Here is a 19,985-nt window from a genome sequence, read left to right as displayed (position 1 = left end):
ATTGCCTCCCGGTTGTGCAAGAGGACATTAGAGATTACGTGGACACAAAGGCAACAGCAGAAGCATGCACTTTTCAAGATTTAATAGGGTGTCTAATTTAGAAATAATTTTCTTTGTACAATTTTCATTCTGGTCCCACTGATTCTTGTTCCTCCAGATTGTTGCAATTTTTTAAGCCAGTTTTTTGCAAGAGCAGATAGTGCTAGTGATTGACCTAGCTCTGGGAGATGACTTGATGACACCAGCTTACTCTAATTGCCTTCCTTTAATTTCTTTTTTCTTTATTAGGAAAAGGCAGAAAACCAATTCCTGTTTTTGTTGCATGTTTGGAAAAGCTCTTCTAATATTAATCATTTCTACTGATTTATAAGCACTTGGGTTTCTGTTGCTTAAAAATCGTAAGTGCAAGCAGAAGATTTTTGGAAACCAGAAAAGACCTTGCAGCTAATAAATGCTTTGTATAATCTCATTGTGTTGGATGATGAACTTAAAAAGGTTGTGTCTTGGTGTAGAATTAACCCCTGGTCGTTCGCAGAATGTAAAAGATTTTATTAGACTCTACAAGAGTAAGAGAAGATTTATTGAAAGTCAAAAAGAGAGAGAAAGAGAGTTCTGTGTGGAACTAGCTAAGGGAGTATTGCCAGGGCAGAGCCCAATAGGGACAGCTGCACCGATGAAAAGGAGTGCTGGGGTTTTATATTTTTCCATGCAGGATGTAGGGTGCTTGTCAGCTTGCAGGTGGGCTGCCGTTACAATTGTTTTCTCCTGGGAACTGTCCTGTTTCCATCTATGATGGATGTCAGCTTGTAGGGAGTTACTGTTGTGATTGGAAACTGTTCTATTCCTACCTATGATGGATGTAAGGTGCTTGTCAGCCTGCAGGTGCAGTGCTGGCCAGGGGATTCAGAGCCAAGTGGTTAATGTTTAGCTTGTTCCTGTTAGCCCACAAGCTGGCTCCTGTAACTCTTTGCCTGTCCCATCCTGCCAGCTCACAAGCCCACTCCTGTCAACTTTTTACTTGTCTCATCAGGTTGTACTAGGGAAAATAATTTATTTCTGAAAACTAGTTGTAACTAGTGGCTTGTGTAGTAGGCATATGTAAGATATGGAAATTTGCTCTGTCCTTCAGGATTTGGAGATAATTATAATAGCTGAAGTTACAATCCCTACCCTAAAATCCCTATACTTTTTACCTTCAGCTTTCCTAGATTTGGCCTGAGTTATTATGTAAGATGCATATTTTTCTGTAATTTTAATGCAGGAAAATAAAAGAAATAAGCAAAGTGAAGGTAGTATGTGTGCACATTACAGTGCATGAAAAAAAGATGATAATTAAAGTTAACAGAAAGCTAAACCGTGACATCTAACCATGTCTTTAAAACTCAGTTAATAAATAGTCTAGTAAGCAGGAAAGAAAAAGAAAGAAAAGGCATCAGAATTGGAAAGGAAGAAGTAAAATTGTCTCTGTTTACAGATGACATGTTTTTATATAGGGAAAAGCAGAAAGACCCCACCAAAAATGTTAGATCTAATGAACGAGTTCAATGAAGCTGCAGGATAAAAAATTAGCATAAAAATTAGTAGCATTTCTGTACACAACAGCAAGGTGTGTGACAAAGAAGGAAAACGATTCCATTTACAATAAAAAAAAAACAGTTGTTAGCTACATTATTCCTCAGAAAATATAGTAAGGATTGTGGTTTAAATATGACTATATATACAGTTAACCCTTGAACAATGCAGGAGTTTGGGACACTGACTTCTGCACAGTAGAAAATCCACAAACGTATAACTTTTTACTCCTCCAAAACTTAACTATTACCTAGTTGCCTACTGTTGACTGGAAGCCTTACCAATAACATAAACAGTTGATTAACACATATTTTATATGTTATATATATTTTATACTATATTCTTACAATAAAGTAAACTAGAGAAAAGAAAATGTTATTAAGAAAATCATAAGAGACAATACTTTTACAGTATTTATTGAAAAAAATCCATGTATCAATGGCTCCACGCAGTTCAAACCCGTGTTGTTGAAAGGTCAACTGAATAACTGTGGAAAGTATGGAAAAGTTGTAATACAAGCCAATGAATGTAAATTCCTCAAAATAAATATAGATCAGACAAGAAGCTATGTACTGTGTAGCACTTTAAAATAATTACTTAGAAGAATGAAAGTTAAAAAAAATTATAGGTTTTAAACTTGATGCAAAAAAAAATCTAATTGGATTTAAAAAATGATTTTCTTTAGGCATTAAAATATCATGATTTTAATAAAATGAATAGTACTTTTATTATAACCTCTTAAAAGTTTAGTTGATTTGTCATTAGTATTTTTCTCTGTTATGATAAACATTAACAATACTAAAAACTAAATAAAGCAACAGGTCCATGATATAGCCTGAGAAAATAGAAATAACAGTAAAAAAAAAAAAGGTTTCCAGAAAATATGAGGTATTTAAGGCCATGAACCATCTCTTACGTTGTTTTAGACAGATACCTTAGGAGTGCTTATTAGTTATGAGCCCTGCACTGGGTACTGGATGAAGACAAACTTCCCATCTTCAAAGACAGAAGAGGACTAGCCTTTGTTCTTTGTATATGTATTATTCATCTATGTACTTTTAGCACCTAGCACAGAGCTCCACACATAAAAATTACTCAGTATCTGTTTGTTGAATATTTGTTGGAACACTGAAAAACTAAGATTTGGGAATCACTGAGTTGAGTCACCTTTGGGCTTCTCAGAAATTTTGTAACTGGAAGAAAACACAGGCATACGATCTCTCGGATTTATTGGGATGCAAATTATTGAACCGCATTCAAATAATAGCACTGCAATTAGAGTTTATAATGTTAAACATTTCTATTTATATGAACACTTAATATAGTAGAAAGAGCAGGAGTTTGGGGTAAGATCCCTGTGCGATTTTAAGTAAGTAGACTACTGTCTTTGAATCTGAGATTTTTCATCTTTAACATGAGGGCCAAGGACATGGGTTTTTAACCTAAAGTCACAAATGACCTTAAGGGAGGCTTTGAATGACTTTGAATGGTATGCAAAATGATGTAGGGATGTTTGAGAACACATATTTTTACTTGGAGAGGATCCAAACTTCCATAGGTTCTCAGGAGTCTATACTCTCTCTACCCCCAAGTTTAATTTCTGTTGTAAATTATCTCTAGAGTTTATTTCACTTTAGAAAATAGTCTTTAGTGTGCAAAAATTCTATTCAGTAGATTAAAATTAGGAAATAGGCTTTTCAGCTTCTTATTGTGCAAGAGAAATCCCATTTCGGGTTATTCTCTGTTTCCTAAACTAGTTGAATAACCCATCAAGCAGCTAATGAAAATTTATTGATAATCATTATATATTCTGAACTGTTTTAACAAAAGGGAATAGTGAAGAGCATACCAATATCTTTCTTTAAAAAAACAGTTATCTAATTAGGAAGACAACCTAATCTTTAATTTCATTGTAGTCATGGAGATGAATCCTACGCCATGGAAAATTGGAGGGAAGCTATATTTAAGACTATACTGCTATAAGTGAGATAGATGATTAATTCTAGCTGATGTATTAAGGAGGTATTTTTAAGGTGTTGTATTAATCCATTCATACAAGACACATTTATTGAGTACTGACTATATGCCAGGCACAAAATGTACTAATAAATAATATATGGTCTCTCAACATTAAGGACTGTTGCAGTGTAGTAAATAGACACAGAAACAAATAATGACAATATTATGATACAGTATTTTCAGATACGATAAAGGTACATGGGAAAACAGAAGAGTTCCTGTAAGCTGACCTATAAGGTGGCTCTCAGTGGTCTCAAGGCTAATTGAGTGATGCAATTAATAAACAACTAAAACATAGCACAACATATATTATATCAGAATTTACTCTGAAGTGCCATGCAGCTTCTGAAGAAGGGGACTTCTCTGTCACCCACGGGGAAGGGAATCAGAAAAGGCTTTGTTACAGGTGTGGAACCATGATTGTGGTGGGATTTAATAATAGTGGAGACGAGCAGAGAGGGAGCAGCAGGAGTAAAGACACTAGCGACGGGCATGTTTGGGAAACAGCATGTTGTCCAGTATACCTGGAGCACAGGATGTTCGATGTGCATTAATTGGTGGGGAAATTATTAGATCCCTAGGAAGTGTACAGATAACAGAGAGGAGAAAGATGAGACTGGAGATTCAGATGGAGGCCATTTCTTAAAAGACCTTACCCGTCATGTTAAGGTATTATGGATTTATTCTGAAGCCCCTGGGATACACTGAGGGATTATGAATATGAAGGGATGAGGTGATGTTTGAGGTATATTAGACGTAATCACCAGCAAGAGTGAGGCTGAATATATTCCCCAAACTGTATTTCATATCCCCATGACTACATTGTAAGTACTAATTTGTACTTTCTAATCCCTTCAGCTTCTATAAAGATAACATAGGGTGCTGATGGGCACGGGACTTATAGGGGGGATCACTTCATAGACTGTGTAGATGCCTGACCACTGTGCAATACACCTGAAGCTGAAGCTGAATAATATTGAATGTCAACTATAATGAAATATATATATATATATATATTTATATATAATATATAATATATATGTATCAGACGAGTAGTAGATTGGGAGTGGTTATCACTTTGCGAAGGGTGTAAATGTCTATTACATTGCTTTGTACATCTGAAACTAAAAAAAAACCAACAAAACAAAAAGAGTGAAGCTGAGAAGGCCCAGCTCTGTACACACTAGAAACATACTCAGACCTCTTAGGATGGTGCGAGGAAAATCCCTAAGGATGATAGTTTCAACAGATTCATTTGCTAGCTTCCCCTTCAGTATTTGACTTCACCCTTTGGAGGCTAGATACTCTACTTCCTGTATGGGAAATTTTGCCCTTTCCTTCCCCAAAGTACAGCTATTAAGAGAGCCCATGAAATTTCCCACTACTAAAGCCATCGGCAGCTCTGAGAGGCACCCCATGTTAACAGTTAAGAAACATGATATATTTTATACTTAGGTTTTCCACTTCCTAGATATCTGACTTTGGGGAATGTTCATTAGTATATCTAAACTGGAGTTTCTTCATCTGAAAAACAAAGCTGAAAGTTCATTAGAAAATACTTACATTTAATCACTTTGTTGGATTATTTTTCAATCAGTAAATGAGGAAAGACAGGATGTATTTTTTCCAAGTCTGCTTTTTTTCTTATATTTGCAAAAAAGAAGTTTTGCACCCAAACATATTATTCTTCCAATTTTTTAAAGGATAATGATATATATTTTTTGAAGCTGTAATTTAAAATTTCCTTTCAGTTAAATATAATTCTAAAAATGGCATATCTTTACATATACTTGCTTGGTCAAATTGAGTATTACTTGCCTGTTTCTAGATGGGAATCAGTGGGAATAAGACATTTATAGACATTTCTGGTAGTGAAGTTGCCTATGGGCTAATATGAGTGTATGGCTTAGTTAGATTATTGTACTTAAGTTTCAGGTCCTTAATTTTTTTCTGTTTTTTTTTTTTAACCTTGTATTTGATCTTGAGGGAAACAAAGTACCATCTAACTGCATTTATCTCAAACATTTCTTATCCACATGTCTTCAATATATAATCATAATATTTGGTACATCTGAAATGCCTGACATCTGGCGTTCATAGATTGCTCTATAAATATAGACTTAAGTCAAGTGGGCAAGGTAGCAAAAGCAGTCAATAGCGTAAGAGCATTTATTGGATACTAATGATTGCACTGGTGCTGTAGGGGTAACCAATTTGAGAAGGAAAAAGTTTTCTGTGCTTTCAGTAGCCTACAATTTATCCAGGTGGTCCAAACATAAATACTTTCCTTTTAATTTTTTTTAATATTAGTCTCAGGTGTACAAAACAACATAATGATTAGACATTTACACCCCTCACAAAGTGATAACTCCCCCAAGTCTACTACCCCTCTGACATTGTATATAGCTGTCACAGTACCATTGACTATATTCCCTATGCTGTACTTTACACCCCATGACCATATGTATATATAAACATATATATATGTACATATGCATGTGTATATATATATATTTAATTATAGTAGACATTCGATACTATTCTACTTCAGCTTCAGTGTACAGCACAGTAGTCAGGCATCTACACAGTCGATAAAGTAAGTGATCCCCCCACACAAATACATTTTTGAAGAATAAAAGTGGTACACTTAGGAGTATGGCATTGCCTTGATGATGGTTCTTCTATTATGGAAGAATTGTGTTCTCAGAGCTGGAATCTTTGTGTTCTTCTTGGCAAATGGAAACTTTCCAGTTAAACTGGTTTACTCATTACTATGAACTTGGCAGCCAAAAATGGTTTACAAATTCATTTCGTATTGGATTAGAAATATAAAAAAATGCAAACAAAACAAAACAAAAACTCATCTGGGTTTTTCATAATTTCTTCTATGACAGGAGTTTTGTTCCAAGACTGTCTACTGACCAAACCCAAAAGGCTGTAGTATGTAGTTTTTTCCCCCCCCTCCGCCAACCACGTCACTTGAAAGAATAGCAACTAAAAATGGGAGATGAAAAGTAGGAGGGGAAAGACACAGGACATTCATTTCTGTTTCTTGGCTCAAAAGAAGGATGGTGTGACCAGTTGGACAGTTTTCCAGAAATAATACATAGATGAATGGACCAGTTGTTTTTATTACAGAATTATGAAGGAATTTTAAGGTGAAAATGGTTTGTAAAGTGGCTCTGTCAGGAGTAGTTTTGTGGAAGTTTGCATTACTTCAGTGGGCTGTAGTTGGACATACGATAACCATAGACCATCCCAGCTGTTGAATTTGAACTGTGGTGGAGAGTTCTGCCCAGCGCCATTGGTGTAAGGGGCCTCTCCACCTGACATTTCTGTGCTCTGGGTTTCTATGACATGACATTGTTTTCAATTAGTATTGCAGGCAATTTTTCCTTCTCTGGATAATATCATTTGATGTAACATCCAACATAGTATCTTCAGCAGTTTTTAGAAGTGAGCTTATATGATGTACTTATTTCCACAGTTGTAAACATCATAAATGATTTGTTGAGAAATGTACATCCATTGTAGTATAAATATGAAAGACTTGTTTTTTCAAGTCTAACTTGTTATGCAAGTCCCGTTAGCCTCTTCACAACACCTTGGATAGATTCTGTAGCTTCCTTTGCATTTTTGGTTAACTTTAGTTTATTCTAGCTTAAAACATCACTCTCACATCTGAATCAAGGCTCCTTCCTCCTCTAGTGTGGGGTGGAGATATAACCCTGACTTCATTGTAGCAGGGAGGCATGGTCTGCCTCAAAGATATCTTGGCCACTTTACCCTTCAAGGTTAAGCTCTTTTGGTTTGGGAAAAAGTGGGCAGAATGAAGGAATAAGGAAACAGATCTTGTAGTGTAACTGGTTTCATGCTGGTGATGCTAGAAAGTGTGTCTGCTGTCATTGTACTCCATCCTGGCTCTCATGGATCCTGGTGGCCCCGGTAATGTGGGGGGATGTCCACATGGGTGCTGGGCATGGTCTTTTCGGATAGTGTGCAGCTTTATGCCTGTTCCGCTTTATCCCCAAGGACCCCTTCAGATTGGGGAAGTCAAGTCTCCCTTGAGTTCTGCATCTCCCTTCTGTGGCTAGGCGTCCCGTCACAGGAAGTCCTGAGCACCTGCCAGGTCCTCCCGGTGCCTTCTTAGAGGCTTAGAGCATAAGGAAGCGGGTTCCCATCTTTTCTTCAGAGCACACTGTACCATAGTCTCTTTAAGCCTTGCTGGCCAGGCACTTCAGTGGGCTTTCCATGTTCGGAAATCTCTTGTCCAGAAAAGGGTCACTTGTCACTATAACTTTGCGGTGTATATTCGTCCTCATCTTGCTCAACTCCATGACAGCCCTAGTGCAGGCCTGCAGATTTGATGTCCCTAGGAAGCATTCAGCGAGGGTGGATGTCAGGACTTTCCAGGATCGATGAATGAGTCTCTAGAGGTCTCTGTCAGTTCCAGCAAGAGAAAAGCCTGGAGAGAGGAGGGACTGGCCTGCATTCTTGAGTTCTGCACTTGCCAAAGCTTGTAGGGACTGACGGCAAGCTTCGTAGAGTTGGTTGAATACTTAAATATTTGATGAATTATATTTCAACAGATGGATACAGGGAAAGATTGTGGGATTTTAGATAGAGAGGTTAAAATGAACACCGAGGGAAGAAACCATAGGACATGTGTGGACACCAAGAAATAGTCCAGTTTGATTGTGGCATAGGAGGTAATGATTAAGTTGCAGAAAGGAGAAAAATTTGGGATGTAGTATGCTAGGTTAGTTTAGGAAGGGTTATGGAGCCATTAAATATTTTAACCAAGAGACGAATAAAATTATGATTTTGTTGAAAAGCTATTATTGTGTCAATCATGGGTCCTTCTCTTAGCCTCTCTCTTTACACTGAGAATGTCTCTCAGTCAATGTCAGATTATAGCACAATGGACATCTCTAAAATGTGGAACTTGGTGAGTTCCCGGGCCTTATTGCATTTCTCAGTAGCCTGTATGTGAGTGACACAACTGAATTTACGGTCCCTTGCTTATTGTCATTCCTTCCTTCATGTAATTGGGGCACATGGAGAACTCAGAAAGAGATAGTACCAAGGGAAAGTCTAAGAGAGAGACTCTTTAGTGTAATATCATCATTCAGTATCAAGTCCTTAGCTTTGATCATCTTGGGACTCAATTTGGTCAATAAAATAAGAGTTAAGTGAGCTCAGGGGGACAACTTCATCAAAATAAATGAACAGAGATTAATGTATTAACCAATTTTGTGAATTCATTAATGTTTAAATCAACCATGAGATACAATTTTAACTAGTAAATGAACCCATTTTTAAACAGTAAATGTATATGTGATGAATTTTTAAAATTTTCTTTTTCTAAATTAAATTTATTGAGGTGGCATTGGTTAGTAAAATTGTTAATATATAGGTTTCAAGTGTCCATTTCTATAATACATCATCTATATATTGCATTGCGTGTTCAGCACCCAAAGTCACCATCAGCCGCAATCTGCATGTAGAATTTTCCATTATCCTTAATTGCCTGCCCCTGTGCCAAGTTCCAGTCACTTCCCAGATCCCACTCTCAGCCTCAGGCAACCATTAATGTGCTTTCTCTCACTAGAGGTTAAATTTTCTTTCTAAATCTTTCTATAAATGGAATCATATAGTATGTACTCTTTGGTGAGTGGCTTCTCTTGTTCAACAAAATGTTTCTGAGATTCACTCATGTTGTTTCACATACCAACAGTTCATTCTTTTTTATTGCTGACAATGTTTGTTGTATTGATATACTACAAATTGTTCATCCAGTTGTCTGTCACTGAATATTTGAGTTGTTTTCAACTTTTAGCTGTTATAAATGAAGCTACTCTATATATTTATGCCCAAAACTTTGTGTGGATGTAAGTTTTCATTTCTCCTGGTTTATTAGTCACGGTTCAATCAAGCGATAGAAACCACACAGTAATTTGAAGGGAAAATTTAATTGAAAAACATGATTAAAATAATTAAGTAGGTAATTATTAATAGGAGATTATTACTAGAGGATTTGAGTAATGAAGAATTGGCTACTAAGAGGTAAAGAGAATTCTAAAGAATATAAGATTAGAAGCATAGGCAGCAGCCACTGCTCCTAGAACTGAGAGAGAACTCCCAAGGAGGAGGCTACTCCCTTTCCTGAGCTGAGATCTAGGGCTCATTTGAGAGTACCGGCCATGGCTCAGTGGATGGTAGAGAATTTCCAGGAGGTGCCTCACCGACAGGACCCACTGGATATCTGTCTTCAGGAGTGAGTGCTGGAGAGGAGAGGAAGTGTCCACAGGGAGGAGCGAAACTCTGGATCTCACTGCAGAGATACCCAGTAGGGGCCTGGGAAACTGTCCAAGGTACCTAGTTGATCATACTCACTGGGAAATTACTGTCTGGGGTACCAAGGGAATGCCTGTTTACCCAGAGCGGGCACTGAATAGGGACGTAGTCTAAAAGAATGCTGAAGGCAGTTGGTCAAGTGGAGTTGCCTTGAGAGTGATACTTCTCTCTGAATGCCAAGGCTGTTCAACGGAAGGTGCTTAGCAGGAGGTACTGGTGGGGAAGCTGCTCAATGGGTCATGGGGGAAACTATTCACAGTGAGGTGCCCTGACAATGGCATTTCACTACAAAGCTGCCCGATGGAGTGCCAAGTGAAGCTGCATTTCAGAAGGTGCCATATGCTTTTGGTCACGGGGCTCTGCAGGAAAAAATGTGTGTATTACAAGAGCCTGATGTGAATAGGACCCCAGAACCAGAAAGAGAAACGCTTTTCTTCTCCATTGTATTTCCAGAACCCTCTACTACAAAGCTTAGCATTGTATCCTCTGACAAAGGAGAAATATTTACAGGATTCAGCTCTGCTATCACAGAGCAGGCAATGAGAGGTGGATATGGAGCTGGGAGTTAATAAACTGATAACTGATACACTTGGTAAATACATAGGAGTGGAATTGCTGAGTCACATGTTAGTACTGTATGTTTATATAAGAAATTGCCAAATGTTTTCCAAAGTGGTTGTACCATTGACATTCCCACCAGCCAGCAGTGTATGAGAGTTTTAGTGGCTCCACATTATCACAAACACTTGGTATTATCAGAGTTTTTACATCTAGCTATTGTAGTGAATTTGGTATGGTATATCTTTTTGGCATATCTTTTTGGTTTTAATTCATCTTTCCCTGATGGCAAATGATGTTGATAACCTTTTTATTTGCTTATTGGTCATTTGTATATCTTTTCTGATAAGTACTTGTTCAAATATTTTATTCATTAAAACAAATTAAGTTGTAAGTGGTGTGTGTGTGTGTGTGTGTGTGTGTGTGTGTGTGTATTTACACACATATGTATATATTCTGGGTCCATATATTCTGGGTCCATTGGAAGATATAAGTGTTATGAATATTTTCTCCCAGTCTGTATCTTACCTTGGCATTTTGTTAATGATGTGCTTCAAAGTGCAGAACTTTTAAAATTTGATGAAGTTCAATGTAACAAGTTTTCATAAACAGAGATTTTCTTCTTAATCTAATAAATCTTTGCCTAGGTAGCAAATATTTTATCCTATGTTTTATTCTGTAAGTTTTAGAGTGTTAGCTTTTACATTTAGACTTCTGATTCATACCAGATTAATTTTTCTGTACTGGATGAGATAGGGATTGAAGTTTATATGAGTATGAAAGTGAATCTGCCGCTCTCCCCCAAATAGACATTCAATTGTTCTAGCACCATTAGTTGAAAATAATCTTTTCCTTCCATTGAATTATCTTGAGCACTTTGTCAAAAATAAATAGAACATATATTGTTTATTTCTGGATTCTATGATCTGTTCCATTAATCTATGCTTTTGCCTTATGCCAATACCATACTGTCTTGATTATAGTAGCTTTATGGTAAAATTTGCAGTCTAACAGTGTAAGTGCTCCATATGTTTTGTTCAAAATTGTTTATGCTGTTCTAGCTTTTTCTCTTTTTTTGCACTTCCATACATATTTTAGAGTCGTACTGTCAAAGTCTACAAAAGAGTTTGCTGAGATTTTAATTGTAATTGAGTGCTTTGGGAAGAACTTACATCTGAACCATTTTGGTTTTATCCCAGGAATGTAAGGTTGTGATATGGTATGTTTCTCCACTTATTTAGATCTTCTTTAGTTTCTTTCCACAATGCTTTGTAGCTTTCATAGTACAAGTCTAGAGATACATTGTGAAATTTATTCATAAACAATTCATGGTTTTAGATGCTATTTCAAATAGTATTAAAATTTTATTTTCCAACTGTTTGTTGCTGCTAGTACATAGAAATAAACTTGATTTTTACATATTGGCATTAAATCACAAGACCTTGTTGAACTTACTTATTTGTTCTAGAAGTTTTTTTCCTAGATTACTTAGGAATTTAGTTTTTTCTTTCTTGTCTATATACCTTTTATTTCCTTTTCTCATGTTGCGGAAATGGCTAGGGTTACTACTATAGTGTTGAATAGAAGTGATAAAATTGGAATCCTTACCTTTTATACTCAATATTAGGGGGAAATCGTTCATTCTTTCATCATTAAGTATGATCTGAGAAGGAGTTTTTGATAGTGATATCTTCCATTGCTAGTTTTCTGAGACAAATAATTTTTAATCAGGACATTTTGGGGGCATCTCTTGAGATGATATGTGTTGTATTATGTTAATGTGCTGAATTACACTGATCAATTTTTGAATGAGAAACCAACCTTACATTCCTGGGACAAATCCTCGGTTATGGTGTAGTACCCCTGTTTGTATATTGCTTATAATGGTTGGGTGGATTACAGCAATGCTATTGATCGCTTTCCTGGAATCAATGTACAGGGAGAGGGAGACTCTTAAGGGTTGTTTTTTGCCTCAGCCACAGAGAAGTCTTGTGAATACTGTCAGTCTCAAATACACTCCTCTCAAGTTGCCCCACCTCAGTTAAAAGCCACCCTGTCTTGCCAATGGATCATGCCAAATATTTTGGGGTCATCCTTGATGTCTCAACTTCTCTTACAAATCACTCAGTCTTTCAGGAAGTTCTGTCAGTTCTACCATCAAAAAAGTCCAGCGTCTTGTCACCATTTCCATTGTCACCAGGCTTGTCACCATTAATGGTGTTTGTCACCACTATTTTGTACCTGGAATGTTGTAGCTCTCTACCTATTTTCTGTTTTGTCCCTTACAACCTGTACACACTCCTTCCTTCTGTTGAATGTTGACATAGTACCTAAAGTAATGCTGTTAAAATGTAAGTCAGAACATACGAATTCTCTCCAATGGTTTTTCTATCTCACCCAGAGTAAAAGCCAAATTCCTTAGAGCAGTCTACAAGGCCTTTCTAACCTCAGCTATTAGACTAACCTCAGCTACTTCTCTTTTACTGCACACAGTGCATTTCAGACATAGTTTCCTTGCTATTTCTCAAATACACTAGGCATGCTTCTACTAGGGAATGGCGTTAGCATTTCCATTCTCTTTGTTTTTTATTTTATGAATCAGGTATCCACATTGCTTCTCTCACCATCAGCAGGTTTTTATTAATAGGTCACCTTCTCTGTTAGGTCTTTCCTGATCAACATATTTTAAAATTATACGCTTCTCCATACTCCTTATTCTGTTTCTTTTCGCTATTTTTTTTTTCAATGTGATTGGTCATCATTCAACATAGCTAAATATCTTATCAATTTATTTTGTTAATTTTCTTTCTATTCTGCCTGGATGTATTTTTTTTTGTGTTTTAATCACTAGAATATCTCTGTTGCCTAAAATACCACTGAGAACATTGTCTACACTCTAGAGATATTTGTGGAATAAATGCATATGAGTAAATGAAATCTGTTATCATAGTGACCAGATACTTCCAGATACTTCCAGTGACCAGATACCTTCCAGATGCAGTATTTCTTTTCCCTTGACAGAGTTGTACACAAAATTTCAGGTTCTTGATCTGTGACTCACACAGACCACCCTGTTGCCACATTCTCTTTCTGCAGGCAGGTTACATAATACCCATGACTAGAGCAGAGCTGTCTTTTGTATTCAAACATATTTTCTGGGCCATGCACATTAATTATTTTGCTTGGTCTTGAAAGTCCCAAAATAGACTCAGGTGTATAGCTTTTTGAGAGGATAATTTATATGTGAACTAATTTTGTGGTTTCTTTCTGAAGGTTTTCATTCTCAGATGACAACATTAATTTAAGTTCCAGGGCAACTCATTGTAGTCATCAATAACATCTTTGAAAGCGTTAAAAATAAGTTTAGTTCCACTGTGAACATTTGAATTCAGATAAGCAGTGTTTATTCCTTACCACCTCCTTATCATAAATGGTAGTTAGGTGCACAGGCTAACCCATAAAAGCCTGTTATATCCCTATGAAGCTGAATAGTAATTCTAATATCATTGTACCTATAAGAATTATAATCTTTTTTTATATGAGAAATGTATCCAAGTTCTAAGCAGCTGTGAGGACTATCTGGCTGCAAGTTCCAAGTAATCAATTTATAGACATTGTTGAAATATAGCTTGATGACATGTTGGGGATTACATTTGCTTGGAAATATTTTATTGTCTTGGATAACATATGGCAATCAACCTTGAAAAATGTTGTAAAACACGAATTAGAAACCTAAAAGTGTTAAGTGGTAACATTTAGGCTCAATTTTATAGTTTTTCATCCTTCTCGCCTATAAACATGTGGCCCTTTTTATTTATTTATTTATTTATTTATTTATTTATTTATTTAATTAGTTTCAGGTGCACAAGACAAAGTAATACTTAGATGTTTATCATTTATATCCCTCACATTGTGTGAACCCCCTCCCTCCATCCACTACCCCTCTGACATCGCACAGAGCCATCATATTTCCACTGTCTCTATTCCTAATGCTGTACTCTGCTTCTTGTAAGTATATACATATATATATATATATATATATATATATATATATATATATACACATATATATATAAAATTATAGTTGGCATTCATTATTGTTCAGCTGCAGGTGTACAGTGCAGTGATCAGGCATCTACATCATCCCCGAGGTGGTCTCCCAAATGGGACATGTCCATCGGATACCCTATAACACATGTGGCCCTTTTTACCAGCCTGTACATAGTATAGCATTCTCTTCTTTTGAGTTTATCTTACCTCGTTAGCAAATCACATATTAAGTTTGGCCATGTTAACATTGAAAGCTTAGCAATTTTGTTACTAGAAGGACAGAAAATTTACCATAGAAAGGACCATTCCTGTGGCCCTCATTTTGTTTGCCAAAGGTAAATGAAAGACAGGAGATGCAGTTAAGCTCTGACTTCTGGTCTGGAGCATTTGTGAACAGAATCTATGTTCCAACTGTCATGATGCTCTAATTGTGGTCCCTTAGAATCTCAGAGTGACCTATAGATAAAAGAGACCAGTTTATCCTCCAGAAAAATGAACAAACATCCAGATCTCATGATGGCCATTGACAATATAACATTAAACTATGGAATGTCTCTGGGCTGATGCAGTAACTTTGCAAAGGATTTTGTACAGGTCCCCATCTTTGTTCTGTTCAGCCTTCCTTCCATTACTTAACAATCTTCGTTCTGTAATAAACCATTATGGAAAGAGATGGGAAGAGGGAAGCTTTTGCTCCCATTTTAGAGATGTTTGCTTTTGGTGCTATGTGAATTCTTAGTTTTCTCTGGAGCTGTTTGAATTTTATTTATTTACTGTATTGCCATATTTTGGCATCCATGCATTCTACCTCAGATATTTGCATATTTCCCTTCTGTGCCCAGCATTTCTCAAACTGGCATGGATAGATACCTGGATCTTTGTGAAATTACTTTTGGTTATCCATGAGTACAATGAAAATGTTTAGATTTTCTGTTTGATGATATAAAGTAATTGGCATAACATATGCTGGATTACATGGATGCTCATTTTCTGTTGAGTTTACATTTACATTGGAACAAAGTAAAGGTCAATGACATCACAATAATTAATGCAAAAATTTTGAGTTAGTTTGAATTGAGAAAAGAGTTGGGAGAATTGAATTATCATACACTGGTACAGGGATGTCAAATAAAAAAGGATATATACCATACCATGTTTATCTTGCATCGGAATGTACTGGGTGATCGAGTAGATTCTATTTTTGCACAAATTGCAACAGTTCTTTCCTTTTGTTTTGCAATGCAATGAAGATATTTTCATAAGCAATATTTTAAAAACATAGGTATTGCATTTTGGATTACTAATATGTTGTTTGTCGCATACAATGACCAAGTTGTTTGTCACATACAAAGACTGGTTGTCAAAAATGAGTCTCCTACTAAAAAGGGAAAATAATGTAAATTAACCAGTGGTTAGAATATGCTCAAAACAATAATAATCAAGTCAGTAGTAACTGATATAAAACATAAATACTGTAGATAAATGCAGCTTTCTACTAGTTTACTCAACGTTGGCAACTCAGTTTTAGAAAAGAATTATATATCATATTAAGTTAATGTAGCTAAATTGATTGGTAATTGTTTTGTAATTTTGGTGGGAGGAAATTCCTCTATTCTTCTTATTTCCATGTAAATAACCATTAAGGAAATATTCCTGACATCTTGCTCCAACCCTCATTCTTGTCTATGGAGGAGGAGTGAATTACCTGGTTGCAGGACAATAACCATCAATTCATTATAGATTGTGGCTGCTCTGTAAACCCAAACTTTCTATGAGTAGGTTGTTCCAAGATCTGGACTAGGAAGGGTTAGGGCAGGAAATGCTTATTCTTTTTTTTTTTTTATTAGTTTCAGGTGCACAAAACAAAGCAACAGTTAGACATCCATCATTTATATCCCTCACACTGTGTCAACCCACTCCACCCATCTGACATCGCACACAGCCATTACAAGGAAATGCTTATTCTTATGCTAAGGCATGTTCTTTATCGCCCTTATCAGTATGAAAGATGATATTTTGATCTCCAACTGTTTGTCTCTTTCTCTTGATTGGTTCTCTTCTTGGGAGAGAGGAATTAATCATTATTGAGCCTCTTAAAAATCCCAATAGTTTTATTTTCACTTATTTTGTAAATTTATTTATTTTTATGGTTATAGGGGAGCAATATGCAAAGGACTTCATGCCTTTTTAATGTTAAATAAATATAAGTAAAAGGATAATGAAAGTAAGCCAACACCAAGAATGCCGGAGCATGCTTTCCCTTTAACATGTATCCATATATCACTTAAGTTAGAGGAAATCTGAGGTAAGAGCACTGTCACTAACATACTCAAACTCAAATTAAAAAAGAGACTAAAGCAATCTGTCTTGAAAATTAAAAAAATGAAACTCAATTTTAAGAAATATATTTAGAAGATGGTAGTAATGGTAGGTTTTAACATTTTCCATAATTCACCATAAAAACAACAATGACAACAAAACAACTATGATAGTCAGGCCCCAAACCTATAAAAAAAAACTCTGTAACAAAACTAGCCAGACACCCCTCCTGTGCACCGCCCTGCGCACTCGCTCCCACCGCTGCACGCTGCTGCTGCCCTGCGGCCCGCCTGAGCCCCTGCCCTGTCAGCTGCCACCACTCATGCTTTGCCGGCCCCCAACCAGCAGCCCAAGGTCTTCTACAGCGATGAGTGCCACGACACTGGCAGCAAGAAAATAGTCCCCACGGTCAATCAATCCACTAGGGGAGGGATCTACCAGGTGACTAAAGGGGACAAGGAAGACGTGGACAGGGCAGTGAAGGCTGCCTGGGCCGCCTTCCAGCTGGCTTGGCCCTGTCACCGCATGGACGCGTCCCACAGGGGTCCGGTTGCGGAACCGCCTGGCTGACCAGAGGGAGCAGGGCCGGACTTACCTGGTAGCTTTGGAGACTCTGGATAATGCTGTGTTTCCCGGAAAATAAGCCCTAGCCGGACAATCAGCTCTACTGCGTCTTTTGGAGCAAACATTAATATAAGACCTGGTCTTATATTCCTGTAAGACCAGGTTTTATATAATATAATTAATATAATATAGTATAACGTAATATAGTATAGTATAATATAATGTAATATAATACTGGGTCTTATATAATATAATATAACGTAAGACTGGGTCTTATATTAACTTTTGCTCCAAAAGATGCATTAGAGCTGATTGTCTGGCTAGGTCTTATTTTCGGGGAAACAGGGTGGCAAGCCCTTCGTCATCTCCTACCTGGTGGATTTGGACTTGTCCTCAGATGTGTCAGTTACTATGCCGGCTGGGTGGATAAGTACCATGGGAAAAACATTGCCATCAATGGGGACTTCTTCAGTTCCACCGGCCATGAACCAGTGGGGTTGTGTGGGCAGATCATCCCGTGGAACTTCCTGCTCTTGATGCAAGCATGGAAACTGGGCCCAGCCTTGGCGACTGGAAATGTGGTTGTGATGAAGGTGGCTGAGCAGACTCCACTCACCATCCTCTAGGTGGCCAACCTGATTAAGGAGGCTGGCTCCACTCCCTCACGCCCGCCCCCAGTGTGGTCAATATTGTTTCTGGATTTGGTCCCACCGCTGGGGCTGCCATTACCTCCCAAAAGGATGTGGACAAAGTGGCCTTCACAGGCTCCACTGAGGTTGACCACCAAATCCAGGTTGCTGCGGGGAACAGTAACCTCAAGAGAGCGACCCTGGAGCTGGAGGGAAAGAGCCTCAGCATCATCGTGTCAGATGCTGATATGCATTGGGCCATGGAGCAGGCCCACTTTGCTCTGTTCTTCACACAGAGCCAGTGCTGCTGTGCTGGCTCCTAGATCTTTGTGCAGGAGGATGTTTACACCGAGTTTAGGGTGGAGCGGAGCATCACCCTGGCCAAGTCTCGGGTGATTGGGAACCCCTTGGACCAAGCAGAGGCCACAGGTGGACGACACTCAGTTCAAGAAGGTCCTTGGCAATATCAAATCTGGGAAGGAGGATGGGGTGAAGCTGCTGTGTGGTGGAGGGGTGGCTGCTCACCGTGGCTACTTCAGCCATCCCACTGTGTTTGGGGATGTGCAAGACGGTATGACCATCGCAAAGGAGGAGATATTTGGGCCAGTGATGCTGATCCTGAAGTTTAAGACCATAGAAGAAGTCGTTGGGAAAGCCAACAATTCCAACTACTGGCTGCCCACAGCTGTCTTCACAAAGGACTTATCTGTCGCAAGCACTCCAGGCTGCTACTGTGTGGGTCAACTGCTATGACATGTTTGGGGCCCAGTCGCCATTTGGTGGCTACTAGATGTCTGGGAGTGGCCCGGAGCTGGGAGAGTATGGTCTGCAGGCATACGCTGAAGTGAAAACAGTCACAAAGTTCCTCAGAAGAACTCCTGAAGAACCACACCAGCTTCCTGACTTATCCAGTGTAGCAAAGCTCAACAACAGCAGCAGCAGCAGCAGCAAAACCAAGAAAAAGGACCCTTGCACTCGAAAAGTCTCAAAAGAGAAATTCTGCCACTACATCTCTTGGATCAAGATGGTCCCAGAATTTGATTTCCTGTAGGGTGGGGTTGGGGAAGGGAATACGGGAAGTGTTTGAAACTTCAATAATGTTACCAGCGTTCAGGGTGATTTTTCAAAAACAGATTCTAATGTCTCATCCTGTCCATCCGATACATGTTTGTTACTTGCCCTGATAGTGGAAGAAAAAGCCATTGTTTCCTATTGCACTAACATTGAGGCCACAGCCAGCACCTCGCTTTGTATTCTGGACTAAAACGCATTAAAAACAGTGCTGCTCTTCAAAGAAAACAACAAACAAACTAGCTAATGAAGTATGAATTCCAAAATGTGATCAGGTCAAGTAGAACCACCACCAACAATAACACCTACATCATAACAAGCTCTAGATGTGACTACCTATTCCTGAAAGAACAGCACAGGAAAACGTTCAACCCCACTACAAAAATGTAGTCAGCATATTCTGGTCTGAGGGAAGAAATCCTGCTGAAGAAATGACACATTTAAGAAATAACTGAAAGAATAAAAAAGAATAAAGGGACTTCAGAGACATATTAACATATTAGCCATTTGGGAATGTATAGATTATATTAGGATCTTGATTTAAAAAGTATAAAAATTAAAAGACAATATGAATATAACTGAGTGTTTGATTACATTAAGGAATTATAAACTATAATTTTTTTAAGATGTGATAATAGTATTGTGCTCATTTTTAAAAGAATCTCTAACTTTTGCAGCTATGTAATAAAATATTTATAGATAAAATAATATAATGCCTAAAGGAGAGAAAATAAAGTGAGGTACAGATGAAAACAGATCGATCATGAATTAATTTTTGAAACTGGGTGATTGAGGTTCATTATACTATTCTCTCTCTAGCGTAGAATATGTTTGAAATTTCCTTTA

The 19,985-nt window shown here is 37.6% G+C and overlaps 1 protein-coding gene and 1 pseudogene across 4 annotated transcripts in view; both read left to right on the top strand.

The window, feature by feature from the left end:
* The window catches only part of LOC308501499 (aldehyde dehydrogenase, mitochondrial-like), a 60,471-nt pseudogene extending 41,521 nt beyond the window's left edge, over positions 1–18,950 (top strand). The window contains exons 2-3 of the transcript in view: positions 17,171–17,494; positions 17,785–18,950. The product of the transcript in view is annotated as an aldehyde dehydrogenase, mitochondrial-like (transcript). The remainder of the gene's footprint in view (positions 1–17,170; positions 17,495–17,784) is intronic.
* The window catches only part of PDE4B (phosphodiesterase 4B), a 480,594-nt gene that overhangs the window by 43,031 nt on the left and 417,578 nt on the right, over positions 1–19,985 (top strand). The window lies entirely within an intron of this gene.

The sequence above is a fragment of the Rhinolophus hipposideros genome, assembly GCF_964194185.1.
Source record: "Rhinolophus hipposideros genome assembly, chromosome: 8".
Classification (NCBI taxonomy): Eukaryota; Metazoa; Chordata; class Mammalia; order Chiroptera; family Rhinolophidae; genus Rhinolophus; species Rhinolophus hipposideros.
Note: the sequence above shows the minus strand (reverse complement) of the source record. Positions and strands in the feature narration are given on the sequence as shown.